The sequence below is a fragment of the Protomyctophum parallelum genome (genome assembly GCF_964188405.1).
Source record: "Protomyctophum parallelum genome assembly, chromosome: 19".
Lineage (NCBI taxonomy): Eukaryota > Metazoa > Chordata > Actinopteri > Myctophiformes > Myctophidae > Protomyctophum > Protomyctophum parallelum.
In genome coordinates, this window is record NC_139717.1 from 19,798,678 (window position 1) to 19,812,911 (window position 14,234).

The window sequence follows — 14,234 nt, forward strand, 5'->3', positions numbered from 1 at the left end:
ATGTGTCCGCCTATGTATGTGTTAATGAGCATGAGTATGACTATTAGTACCAGTAGGGGCGCTGTTGTGCCAAACAGAGAGAGAGATAGAGGAGCGGGGGGGGGGGGGGGGGGGGGGGGGGAGGGGAGTTGCACCACTCAGTTCACACAGGTGTGACTATATATATTTGAAAAATCTAAAATGAATCTAAAATGAAAAATCTAAAACGTTCGCTCTGAAAGAATGTATATTCAAAGATTTGTGCCGCATTTTTAAGATTTTTCAAAAATAGCAGACCTACGAGCTCATATGTGCTTGTAGATCTGCTATTTTTCAATAGCTAAAGTATAACATAAGGCTTAAAACACAAAAGGGGTTCCCGCCCCAAAATGGGTTAAAGCTCCAACAAAGGTAACCAACTCAGTTGGCAAAAAAACAACAACAATCCTTTAGATTTAACTTTTAAAGCTCCCTCTGACTGGAACAATTTACCGGTTCATATTCGGTCAATAACGTCTTTAAGGTTGTTTAAAACTGCACTGTCCTATAGTCACCCTGATACTACACGTTTGTTCATGCTTTGACTAATAAATCATCGCTATAACATATAGGGGCAGGCGGTGGGGCGGCTGGTGGCTCACGGTTAGAGTGGCTGGATGGTAACCACAAGGTTGCCATTTCGAACCCGAGCTCCCCCAGAGTTAGTGTCGAAGTGTCCTTGAGCAAGACACCGAACTGATGCTGCAGGTTGGTGCTTTCCATGGTTTCCGCCGCCATCGGTGTGTGAATATAAGGCACAATCTATGTTAAGCGCCTTCGATAAAGGCGCTATATGCACCATTTACCACTTTTTATATGTATAATGGTAATAATGCCATGTGTGTGCGTGTGCGTGTGTGTGTGTGTGTGTGTGTGTGTGTGTGTGTGTGTCACCCTTTACACATTGGCCTGTTATAGCGCCACCAACAGGTGGATTTTTTGCAAAACACATTTTTGGAAAAAAAAGCCTCAAATCATCCAATTGCCATCCAAGGCGTATAAGATCACATTGGCCTATTATAGCGCCACCAGGAGGCCACAAAAACCTGACCTGGCCTGGTGGAGACCTGTGCCACGACGAGGGGCACTTCATATTGTTCTAGTTTGGTTTGGTTTGGTTGGTTGTCATTGGTATAGTTGATGTGGTTGTATTATGATGTTTCTGCTTTTGTTATCGGACGGCCCTCTAGTTATAGTATCGCTTTGCTTTACCTCGGTTTGTCAAGTCGGCCTTCTGGTTCACTCTGTAAGCCTATTAGCTGACCTTCTACTGAGGAGCGCTCTGTAATCTGTGTAGTGTGTGTGTGTGTGTGTGCGTGCGTGCGTGCATGTGCGTGTGCGTGTGCGTGTGTGTGTGCGTGTGTGTGTGTGTGTGCGTGTGTGTGTGTGTGTGAGAGAGGGGGAATAGTACCCGTGCCTTATGTCATGCAGGGGCAGTAGGTGTGTCTGTGCTTTGTATTTTGTGTATCCGTATGCATGTGCTGTGTGTGTGCGTGTGCATCAGTGTGTCCGTGCGTGCGTGTGTGTGTGTGTGAATAGTATACGTAACGTATAGCTGCACCTTATGTCATGCAGTGACAATAGGGGTGTCTGTGCTTTGTATAATAATTGTGTGTGTGTGTGAGTGCGTGCGTGCATGTGCTCGTGCGTGCGTGCGTGCGTGCTTGCGTGCGACAGAATAACAAATGAAAACGGACTCATTAATGTTTCATTGAGGGTCTAGCAAAGTTAATGGTGTGGGCGGGGTTGTATAGCGTGATCCATATAGCTATCTATTGTGGTTGTTCTCTAAAAAAACATAAACATTTGCCTTATTGTATGCCTACATGTATATTAAAATCTTATAAATGTAGATAAATCACCAGTTCCTTGACTGTGATTTTTAGGTTAGAAACAACAATCTCTTTTGATAAATGTATCGACATTTGTCTTGTCACGCGCAGTGTTGTTTTTGGCAGCTAATTTCTATTTTACTTTAGTCATCATAGTCTTTTGAATGAAACTTATACTTCTAGTCATATTTTAGTCACCTCAGTGGAATGTTTTCGTGTTAGTGTAGGCCTATAGTCTTAGTCTTAGTCTTAGCTTTTTATTTTGGTGGGCCTTGATGCCGTCGTAATGACTGATTTTACACTTGCTGAAAATAGCCGATCTACAACGCGACGCGTTGTGAGCTTGTAGATCTGCTATTTTCATTTTCACACGGTTTTCAAAAGGGTGAGCGAGACACAGCGGTGTGTGTCCCTTGGGATTTTGCGGTAACCACATATCAGTTGGACTGAAAGGGCCCACCTTCCAGGTTCAAGGTTGTCTTTTTTTGTCTCTCTCAGGAGAAATTTGTCTTGGAGATACATACATAGCCTACTGACATACCGGTATATACACTTACACGAAGAAACACAAGAACATAGAACAATATTGCACACATTTCCTTGATAAAGTGCAACTAGTCAATAAAGTGCATGGTTGCTGCCATTTAGCAATTTCTGATTAAGCAATTTAATTGACAGAGGAACAAATGAGTGCTTAAATCTATTATACTGACACCATGGAGTCCTATTATATTAGATGGCAGTAGATCGTACTCTCAGTTCAATACATGCAAGGGGTCGGATAAGATATTCCGAGCTTGTCTTATTACTGCTTCGAGCGATTTTATGATAATATTGTCTCTGTCGGGGCAGGAACCTCTTATCTCCATATTATTTTTATATCTCTGCTGTCGGGAAGAAACTCCAAAAGAAAATACAAAAAATGCAATTGTTTTTTTCTCAGGAAATGAAGAAAAGCTTATATTTTGAATCCAAAGCAATACTGCCTCATCAAAGTTGGTGTTGTGAATTATTGTCAATGACTTGCATGAGAGGTTGAGAGTTGGTGGAGTTTGTTGCTTTAGCAGACAGTTTGAGGGTCCAATGGAGTTAAGAGGTTTTGTCCAAAGCACTGTATGTATGCAACACAAAAATCTAAAACCTCAAAAAGGTGGTTTCCTCCCGACAGCAACGATATGTAAATTGATGCCCTATTTGATCACACTACATCCATCCATCCATCCATCTTCAACCGCTTATCCGTAGTCGGGTTGCTGGGGCAACAGCTCCACCAGAGTGCTCCAGACTTCCCTCTCCAGAGCAACATTAGTGACCTCCTCCTGGGGGATCCCGAGACGTTCCAAGGCCAGTGAGTCGATGTGTTTCCTCCAACTGTGCCTTGGTCTGCCCCGGGGTCTCCTCCCAGTGGTACGTGCGTCGAGGACCTCCCTAGGGAGACGCCCGAGAGGCATCCTAACCAGATGCCCGAACCACCTCAGCTGGCTCCTTTCCAGGTGAAGGCGCCGCGGTTCTACTCCGAGTCTCTCTCGTGTGACTGAACTTCTCACCCTATCTCTAAGGGAGATAGCCACCCGTCGAAGAAAACTCATTTTGGCCGCTTGTATTCGCGACCTTATTCTTTCGGTCATGACCCACACTTCATGACCATACTGTAGGTGAGAGATCACACTACAGCATCACACAATAAAAACCATCAAAAGTAGCTGATCCGCAAGCTCATAACATGGCCACATTTTGAGCTGTTGATGTGACGCATTGTGCAGGGTTTGCCATTAAGGCTTGTCCTGTTGTCCGGGACAAGTAATAAATCGTTCGGGACAAGTGCATTAGAATTGTACTTGTCCGTTGGACAAGTGACTCTTGGTTTTCACGTTTTTCTGTGGCGCTCTATAGCAGCCAACAATATTGTCTGGGATTATTGTCTGGCTTTCCTAATAATCACCTTCCCAATATTGTTAAATAGCCCTTTATGTCTGTGATCTTACATACATTTCATGTATTCCAAAATAGACACCCATAGTAGATCGGTCCTATCCGCGCACGGTTAGCAGACTGTACCAACCCAGTAATTAATTCCTAAGACTTGGAGTCAGATATTGCCACTTTTCCACAAGGAGCTGGACTGAAAATATGAACATATGAACAGTCGATGTTTGGGAAGCACAAACGTATGGGGCACACACGTTGCTGTGTTGCGAACTTGTAATTGGTGGGGTAATACGTTTTTATATGTTCAGTCCTGCACTCATTCCGGGCCCCTCACCGGAGAGAATGTTGTCTGTGTTAGGAAATGTGGAGATATTTGACTAAATTCACGTTTTCATTCTGAACTTTCAAATTAATATGAAACTATAGTCCCCAAAACGACTCCAATTCTTGGGAATGAATTATTGGGTGAGTGCACACCATAGACTGTAAAAAATATGGACAAAGCGTTCGCCGGGTCTAACATGGACGTAAAATGAAGCCTGTTATTCCTGCACTGTAAGTCACCATCTTTCTAGATCCGTTTGGTACCAGCTGGCCATTGGCTGGCTCCGTTTTGGACCAGCTGGCCATTGGCTGCCCAGACAACGAGGCGGGACTTCCCCCCTTCTTCTCCGTTGGTTTTTATTTTGACTCGAGTGGGAGGGGAATCCCGATCATAGACTGTAACGGTAGCCACGCCCCTTAGAACATACGCGATGTTTTTTTTTCTTTATGGTCATTTTTTTAATTAATGGGACCATAATTTTCCAAAAAGAATATTATGACATTAGAAATGAGACTTTAAACTAGTGGAAGAAGAAAGTATTCATGACCATGTTTATTAAGGTAATACAGTCTAGGTGAAGTTGGGCCAAAATACATGGGCCTCTATGGAGCTATGGGGCTTTTTGGGGTCCAGTCCAGCGCCACAACAGGCCATTATATGAACTACCGATTTCAAATGAGGCTTCACGAAATATCTGGCTGACTGCCCCCCTGGTGCACACGCAGTGCTACAAGTTGAAATGCCGATGAGGTCAGTATAGAAACCGTGCATGGCTGTGTATTTGAAATACATTAAATGTGCAAATTTTAACGTGCAAACTGAGAATATTCATCTAATATTCAAACATGTATTCACCAAAACCAACTTACAGTTAGATTAGTTGATTTAAACTGTAACTTGCTTACACGATCTTGCAATAGAATTTTGATTAGAAAATATACATTAACCACTTCAACCCTATACATTTCGCCCATTTGAAAATAGCCAGTCTACAAGCTCACAATACGTCGCAAGATCGGCTATTTTCAAAAGATTTTGTACACATTTTGAACTTGTGAAATGGGACATTCTGCAATATGAGCACTTTTACTTTTAGTACTTTAAGTACATTTTGATGCAGATACTTTCATACTTTTATAGTTCAAGGGCCTCACTCACACCTTTCGATCTAGCATACAACATTGATGCATGCTAGATGTAAGCAAGATGTAAGTGACTTGGCCGCCCCAATGCATTTCCAATGGAAGTCACGAGTGCAGTACTTTCATCCGACGGAGCATTGGTCCGAACGGCAACCTACCTCCTCCCTCACCCTAACCCTAACCTCCCCCGGGGCAGACACCTAAACCTAACCGCAACCCTCTCCTGACCCCCAGCGCACCTCGGACCATTGCTCTGTCGGATCAATGCTCCGTCGGATCATAGTATGCCTCCCGGAAGTCACATGGTTTGATACAACATTTTGGACTAACAGCTTTCGGCGGTGTTTCGACTGCCCCCCTCCCCCTCACCTCATACAACACAAATGTTGTGTCAAACCATGTGGCTCCCATTGGAAATGCATTGGTGCAAGATGTATCACACCCTTTGTATACAACAAGCATCAGTCTGTTGCGAAGGTGTGAGTGCAGACCAAGGAGTTCAAGGAGTTCCGTGTACCCCTGAGGAAGTATAGTACAAAAGTAAAATAAAGGGGGTGTATGTATGTGACATTGCCGTGTCTAAATGATATTTTTGGGTTAAAGCAAAACAAAAAAATAGAAAAAAAAGGTTCAAGGTCTATATTCTGGTGTTTGTTCAGGGGTGTCCCTGTCTGTCCAGCTCTTTTTTTGTAAACAGAAAATACATTTTCGGCTCAGGATATACCAAAAAATCAATTAGGAGATAACCCCCCCCCCCCCCCCACACGAGAAAGGATAATTAACAAGTGAAATCAGTAGAAGTGGAACATTATACATTTCAACTTGTAGATGTTTAGAACATGTTGAACATGTTTTAAAATATATAATGAGGGATTGAGGGTGTGTAGTTACAAACAAATGCCATGAAATCACAAATAAGTCAATGAATGGACTTTAGTTTTTCCGTTAGACGGCGCTGCTTCCCCACAGTGGACATAATTAGCCCACAGCTTCTGGGTAATGGTCCCTCCTCCCAGCGGCCGAACTGACAGCTCGACCCACCAATGACAAGCCGAAATTAGTTCCAGTGACGCCCCCCCGGGACCAATGAGAACAGCGGGAAAAAGAAGTGGCCTATCTTTTTTTTCTTTTTCTGCCGTAGGTGGGCGGGGCTTGAGTAGCGGCGGTAGGTAGATAGAAAACAGCCCGATCTACAAGACCACTGCTGTCGGTTTGTTTGGCAGTGTGTGGGCTTGCAGATCGGCTATTGTCCTGGGCGCGCGACGCCGTCGTACGGACGGAGTTTAAATCAGGGCTTTGGAGGAGGAGAGTGAGAATTCAGTGGATGTGAGATTTGTGGACACACACACGCACACACACACACACACACACACACACACACACACACTGACACGCACACACACATTATTTTATCGTGGACTGGAGAGACAAGAGGAGGGGACGGTACGGGACACGTTTTCGGGGGACAACACACACATAGGAGGCAGACTTTCTTTTGGAGGAGGACACGTTATTTTCTTTGGAGGAGGTGCAGGGGGAGACAACAAAGTTAACGTTTTATCTTCTGTCCTCTTCGTCGGTCGGGGGAGTCAAAGGAAGAAAAAAACAAAACGGCCCAGGTAAAATACCTTTAACCCTTTTAAAAAACTACCACGTGATTGTTGTGTCGTGTGTTACATACAAAGACACACACACACACACACACACACACACACACACACACACACACACACACACACACACACACACACACACACACACACACACACACACTGTACTGTACACACACACACGCCACATAGCAGCAGCCAGCCAGGCTTGCTTGTTGCAGATGTTTTCGGTGCTTTTGCGGGCAAAATTCGGTGCATTTATCGTCGCTACTATGCATAAAATGCCACAAACGTTTGCATTATGAGGATTCTGATTGTTAAAACATGGGTCTATTACTCTATGTAGCCTAATGTAACATAAAAAAGGCTCGTATGTTATATCACAATCCGCCGATGCGGTCTTTATACCTTAACCTTCCATGAAAACATATTTCATGGCGCCTCATCTCTCTCATCACCCCCCCCCCCCCCCCCTCCATGATATTTTACATTATTTAACATGTTTTTTTTGTTTTTTTTTCACATCGTTGTTTTTCAACGTTTTCTTTTAGGGTTGGTATGTGTGTTTTCTTTTTGTAGTAGATGTTTCGGCCAGGAATCTGGTCGAATACTACTCTATAGTCAAGTCTTTTCCACGTGTGGTTACTGGTGGCGTGCTTCTTTCAAACTGTCCCCGTCAGTGAGTGGACCTTGTTCCAATCGATAGACGTGTGTGTGTGTGTGGTGTGTGGTGTGGTCTGTTTCACGTTGTTCCACCATAATGCACAGTTGCACGAATATGGAATGGATTATGCACACACTGTGTATCACTCACGGTTGGTTGAGCAATGACGTTTGGTGGTCTTGTATAGAATTTGTAATGCAGTAGTGGTTCTCTCAAACATTTTCATGTCAAGAAGGACCCCTACATTGATAAGATGATGACCCCCCCCACCCAAGAAGATTTTGTTAGTCTTTCTAAAAATGAAAACTAGAGTGGCACAAGTGGATTTTTGATGCTGTGTAGACTGAGCTCATTTGGAAGTGGGAATAACCCCTGGGGGTCCCCACTCCCCAGGACCCAACTTTCAGAACTACTACTGTACAAAAAGGTGTGCAAAAAAAGGTTCATTGAATGACCAGTAACATTTTTTAATGATTGAATGAAGCAATGCACCATATACATTGCTCTTGTGGGTTTGTCTTCTTAGCTGTAACGCCAGCTATGGTTGGTTGTTTTAAAACCTGCTGTCTTTGCTGTTACATCAGGGTGTTGGAAGCCAAACCCTATACCAACATGGACTGGTTTTCTGTTGTGTGTGACGCGTTACTAATATACACACACACGGTGTGTCAGTATGTGTGAGACGAGGCAGGTGGCTGACTTGTTGTTTCCTGCCGGAGAACAAGATGCGTACAAAATATAATACATTATAATACTTTATTACTGGCAGTAGTTTGACTCCAATCTTGTGGTTGAAAATGTGGGGAAACTGTAGCTCGGCCCAGAAGAATAAGGACTCGGACAATGTCTGTAAATGTAGAATAAATAATTATTTTTGTCCAGTCTATGGGGCTAAAGGGGAGTGCATGATCTTGACACAGTTGGACAAATTAAAGGACATTCTGAGATTTAGAGGATTATGGAAGAAAGAGCTAGGGTATATTGTTTATAAAATGCTAAATCTAGGTCTCCAAGGGATGTGTGTGTGTGTGTGTGTGTGTGTGTGTGGCCGACCCACCCGTCCCCATTCAAATCCATAGGATCCATGGTTTGACAGATGGCGAGAGGCTCAACTAGGCTGCAGACGTGCAGAAACGCAGCGAGGCGAGCAGGCCGCTAGACAACTTAACCGTGGTATAGCTATAGCTGTGTTGACACCTGTGTTCAGTGTGTTGTCTACTGGGCAGAAAGCGGGCCTCGACAATGTATACATACGCTGTGATGTATACAGGCATACACGTCGGTGTCTAGCAGCATCAGTGGTGGTGGAAACTGGAAAGCACCCTGTCTACTCAAGACTAACGTGGAACTAAAGCTGTCGAGTAATTGTAGTGGAGTGAACAGTTGGGATATTTTCAAATGGATTATTAGTGGAGTTACAGTAGAAGTATTAAAAGTACTGGACATTTTTTTATGTTCAAGTAAAGTAGTTTAGATATTACAAAATGTACACTAACCACTTGAGCTTTATTTCTTTTTTTACTTTAGGCTTTTCTTTACATTGATCGATTGAATACTTTCATTGACTGTTTGCAAAAAGTGCAGAGGTATGCAATAATGCTACGAGGATAACACACAAAGCCCTGTTTCCATTGTGGACCGCTGTATTCAATTCATCAAGATTATATTATATATAGTATAAACTAAAGAAAATACATGGTACACAAGGAATCATCAACATGTTAAGAACACGACAACTTGGTAGTAGTATTTTCTTTTATGCCAATACGAGTCAGATTTTAAATATTTAACACGCCGAATATATCTTAATTTTGTGGTATTTGCTACTTTTTTACTGAAGTAAAACAACCTGTGTACTTCTCCCGCCATCGCTGCCGAACATCAATATTACATTATGGTCATTAGCCCATTTAGACCGGCGAGGACGCGCCCGCGACGTCACCTCATAGCTTTTAAACCAATATTTTAAACTTCTTATGTTGAAAAAATTGCAGATCTACAAGCTCATGGCGTGGCACCGAGTGCCGCACTACGAGCTTGTAGGTCTGCTATCTTTGAAAAATCGTGAAAATGTGGCACAAATCTGAATATTTGAATATTATATATTCTTTCACAGCAATCGTTTTAACTCATATCTTTGCTTCGGGGGGTGGGGGGGGGGGGGGGGGGGGTTGGGTCCCTGAAACGTTTGAAGAACCACTGACACAGAAACAGGGGTTTTTCAGAAAACCGTCATGATTTGGAAGACATTTTAGTAGAATCTGTTCTCCGTTCTAAATGGGTTAAAGTGTAATCAAATCAAGTCTGCCCTTTACCTCCCTCCCCTGACTAAATGCATTTTCGTCATTGGCCGGGCCGGGCCGGCGTCTCTTTCTTCTTCCCCCCCCCACTTTGCTGTCTCTTCCCCCTGGCCGTGTGATGGCATGTTGTGTGCTTTGGAATGGAGTGGAATGCAGTATTAAAGAGTCACTGGAACGCATCAGACAGACACTGTCTGAGCCAGACCCCCTAATATCAGGGCAGCTGGCCGTGTGCCAAGGGTATTAACAAACGGCACCCTTCAAATCTATCCCCAACTGTGTGTGTGTGTGACACTGTGTGTGTGGGTGTCCTTGCTGGTCTGTTCACACACACACACACACACACACACACACACACACACACACACACACACACACACACACACACACACACACACACACACACACACGTGGATTAAAGTTCAGTCGCCACAAGGCCCATGACTGAGTTCAGTCAGCATGTCTCCTATTGCAGTGGTTCCCAAAGTGGGGTCTGGGGGGACCCCCAACCGGTCCATTTGTACACTCTCAAGAGTTAAATTAGCATTTATTTCACCATATACTGTACATTGGGGTCCCAGAGATAGAAATGCCATTAAATGGGGGTCCGTCCGTAGACTAATATGCATGTCAAACTGGGAGTCTTTGAAATTAAACCGGGTTGAGAATCACTGCTACAACATTAAAATCTTCTCTTATGGGGGAGGGGGGGGGGGGGGGGTGTCCTCCTGGCATATCTCTTCAAATGGGGGTCCGTGGGCTAATTAGTGTCAATCTGGGGGTCCTTGACATGTAAAAATAGCCAATACATTTTTAATGCAGTAACGTTCAGCGACTACATTCCAAAGTCACGAGAATGATTATGTTTACTTTTGTACTGGAGGTTATGTGTACTGTACCTTTGCTGTAAATTTCACTTGAATGTACTTCTTATTTTTAGATTGGGTGTTTTTTTTTACTTTGTATTTTTAGAAAAGTCTCCGATGGACAAGTGGTGAAAACTAGCACTCGTGCTAACACACTGTAAACGATGCATCTACAAGTTGTACAATTGTGCAATGAGATCTTTGATTTATGTCCATATCAAATACATAAACATAAAGATTTATTTTCGCGGGGGAAACAAATTGAGGGGAATGTGAGAATCGTGATCTCGAATTGTTGTGGAAGAAAACCGAGATTCACATTTTGAGCCAAGAAGAATGGTGCAGCGCAGACCCTATATACAGTCACCCACCAGCTCGTGGCGTCCGGCGTCCACATTGGGATCTTGTTGTGAATCTGCTATTTTCGGGGAGTTAGTACTAGCAGCAGCCAGCATAACAGGATGTCGCAGAACGGTGGGATTCTAGTGGAGTTGGCTCGCTGTCAGGCAGCCCTCCGCTAATGAGAAGCTTTAATTGGAGAGAGAGAGAGAGAGAGAGAGAAGCCTCTCTGGTGGGAGTGGAGAGAGCGAGAGAGAGAGACACTGAGGTTGTACTGCTCCAACAACACCAGGACACGCTAAGCCCAAACGGATGCATGTATGCATGGGGCTTTCTCTTCTTTCTTTTTTTTCTTTCTCCCATGAAGCGTCGCTGGCTGTCATGCTAGAGCTCCCACGCCCCCCCCCCCCTCCTCTCCATGTATGAATGATGATGATGATGATGATGATGATGGTGTAAAATGGCTGCCTTGTGAATAATGAATTATGGTCACTAAAGTTTGTGTCTCCATTCCAAAGCAGATGCCTCTGCGATCGTATTCATTTTTGAGTGGTTGCAACCACTCCAAGGAACAGCAATGTCCCATTGGTTCTTGTGTCGTAAATGAGCACGAGTATGACTATTAGTACCAGTAGGGGCGCTGTTGTGCCAGAACAGAGACAGAGATAGTGCTGTACTGTTGCCTGCTAATGAGAGAGGGGGGGGGGGGGGGAGGGGAGAGAGAGAGACCACTCAGTTCACACGGGTGTGATTTCTTTTCTTATAACATTGACCACCAGCGGAGGGGGTTCAAGGTATAGTGAGAGTTGATAACCAAATGGACCTTTTTTATAGATCTTTTAACTCTTTAAAAAGTAAAAGTAAAAGAAAGCGACTATATCATAAAAAGCATCGGAATCTGCAATGACGATATTTGCCATTATTTAACGTGACTTTACATCGTCGTGGTGGTGTTTTTTCACACTGTATATCTTGGCTCGGGCCACTGTTTAAATGTGATCCGGGGACTTGTTTCTCTTTCACTTCCCTATCTCTGGACCTATTATTCATAGCGAGGTGTCAATGGAACAGGATACGTCCTCCTCTTGTGCATGTTTGACTTTTTTTTTTCTTCATTTTTTTCAATAAGCGGCAACGCCTCTTTGATTTCATTACCTGAGTCAGTCCCTGTACAATCTCACCTTGAGAGGTTCAGGAGGAGGAAAAATGCAGAGAGAGAGAGAGAGAGAGAGAGACGGCAAGGAGGTGAAAGAGTTGGAGAGATCGGGGGCTGAAAGACTGAGTGAGAGTGACGGAGATGGTGAGAGAGTGTGTGAGAGAGAGAGAGAGAGAGAGAGAGAGAGAGAGAGAGGGAGGGAGGGAGGGACAGAAAGAGAGATTGCCTAACCATTCGGAAAGGCTATGGGAACATCCGTGTGTGTGTGTGTGTGCGTGCGTGCGTGTGAGAGAGAGTTGATGTGACAGTTCGTCGAGGTCAGGACAACCCACACACAGATAACCCACATACACACACACTCTCCTCCACCCCCCCACCCCCCATACTGAGTCCAGTGTTGTTTTTGACAGCAAATTTAGATTCTAGTTTTAGTCATAGTCTCTTGAATATAGTTTTCATTTTAGTTTTAGTCACATTTTAGTCAGCCGCAATGTTTTTAGTGTTATGGGTGGTCTAGTTTTATACGCACGACGTGTTGTGAGCTTGTATAGATTAGCTATTTCTGCGTTTTTCTTTTTTTGTGAGCTTCTATATAGTATATCTGTAGGCTGTGTTGTCGACACTGACATAAGCGTCAGAGCTGAAAACGACATGTAAATCATGAAATAAATGCTTAAACATGTAGCTATAGGTGTAATGTTAGAGACCACATACGTTTTTCTGCAAGACATTATTACTCTTATCAGCCATATCTCCAAAACTGGTGGGTCAAACTGAACAACCAATATGTCAACTTGAAGCTATATGATTCCCTGCTTTCACATGACGAAGAAATTATGAAATAAATCCAATGGCAGCCCCTCAGTCAAATCTGGTCCCAGATCTGTAGAACCCTGTGGGGCCCTATATATATGCCGGTCAATTGAGCATAATATAGCGTGGTTGATTATTATGCAAGCAGTCATTTCAAAGACGGGGGAGAAAAGAAAAAAAGATAAGCAAAAAGAGCATATTATGTGTGGACACTGGTAGAATTCGACACAGGCCGGCTGGATGGGCTCACTAAAAATAAATGTTGTTCAGTTGTCATGTTGATTGATTTAAGTATATAGTGGCATTGCTTTAGATGTGGCCAGGGCCGCGTGAGGGTCATGTGTCTTCACTGCACTTAAGCAACCAGCAGGACATGATGAAACCCACAACATTCTGCCCCGACGGCCGCCCGCTCTTCCATGGAGGCAGTGTGTGGCGGCGCGTCACTCCCAGGGGATGTGGGGGGGACCACCGGTGGTCTTTGAGGGGTTTCCCAGGGTGGTCCCCCATGCTAAATGATGGAGAGTTGCTAGACCAAGTGGACCCTTATTATTATTATTATTATTAGATATTTAACTCTTCAGTTAGGGATGGGAAACCCCTTTTTGGTGTTTTTGAGTGTTGCAACCACTCCAAGGAACAGCAATGTCCGTGTTGACCTATAGGTATGTGACTATGTGTGTTGCTATGTGACTATGAGTACTACCAGTAGTGGCAATAGTGGCGCTGTTGTGCCAGAGACGGAGAGATAGTGCTGCACTGTTGCCTGCTAATGAGAGAGAGAAAAATTGGAAAAAAATAGCAGATCTACAAGCTCATAGCATGGCACTCAGTGCCGCGCTATGAGCTTGTAGATCTGCTATTTTATTTAAACGTCGCGGAAAATGGCCTCATCGGGTCTTAACCCATTCTGGGCGGGAACCCCTTTTGGTGTTGGCATCATGTTGTGCTTTAGCTATTGAAAAATTGCAGATCTACAAGCTCATAGCGCGCCGCCGAGTGGCGTGCTACGAGCTTGTATAGGTCTGCTATTTTTTGAAAAATCGAAGAGCGACTGACATAGAAGACATTTTTAGAGTCTGATCTCAGGTCAGAATGGGTTGATGGGTTTTTAAAAAGAGGGGTGCATAAATAAATAACCCCCCCCCTCCCCCCGTGACCACGGCGTATAGCCTTTTGGGCTCTGGATGCAGCGCAGCGTGTCAGCGCCGCAGGGCGCTGCGTTCACACTGCGTTCATC

General features: G+C 44.1%; 1 protein-coding gene across 3 annotated transcripts in view; it reads left to right on the forward strand.

The window, feature by feature from the left end:
- The first annotated feature begins 6,618 nt into the window (after positions 1 to 6,618).
- Positions 6,619 to 14,234, forward strand: part of epb41l2 (erythrocyte membrane protein band 4.1 like 2) — a 122,479-nt gene continuing 114,863 nt past the window's right edge. For all 3 annotated transcript variants that reach the window (XM_083790387.1, XM_083790388.1, XM_083790389.1), the window contains exon 1: positions 6,619 to 6,865. The gene's annotated coding sequence lies outside the window, so the exon portion shown is untranslated. The remainder of the gene's footprint in view (positions 6,866 to 14,234) is intronic.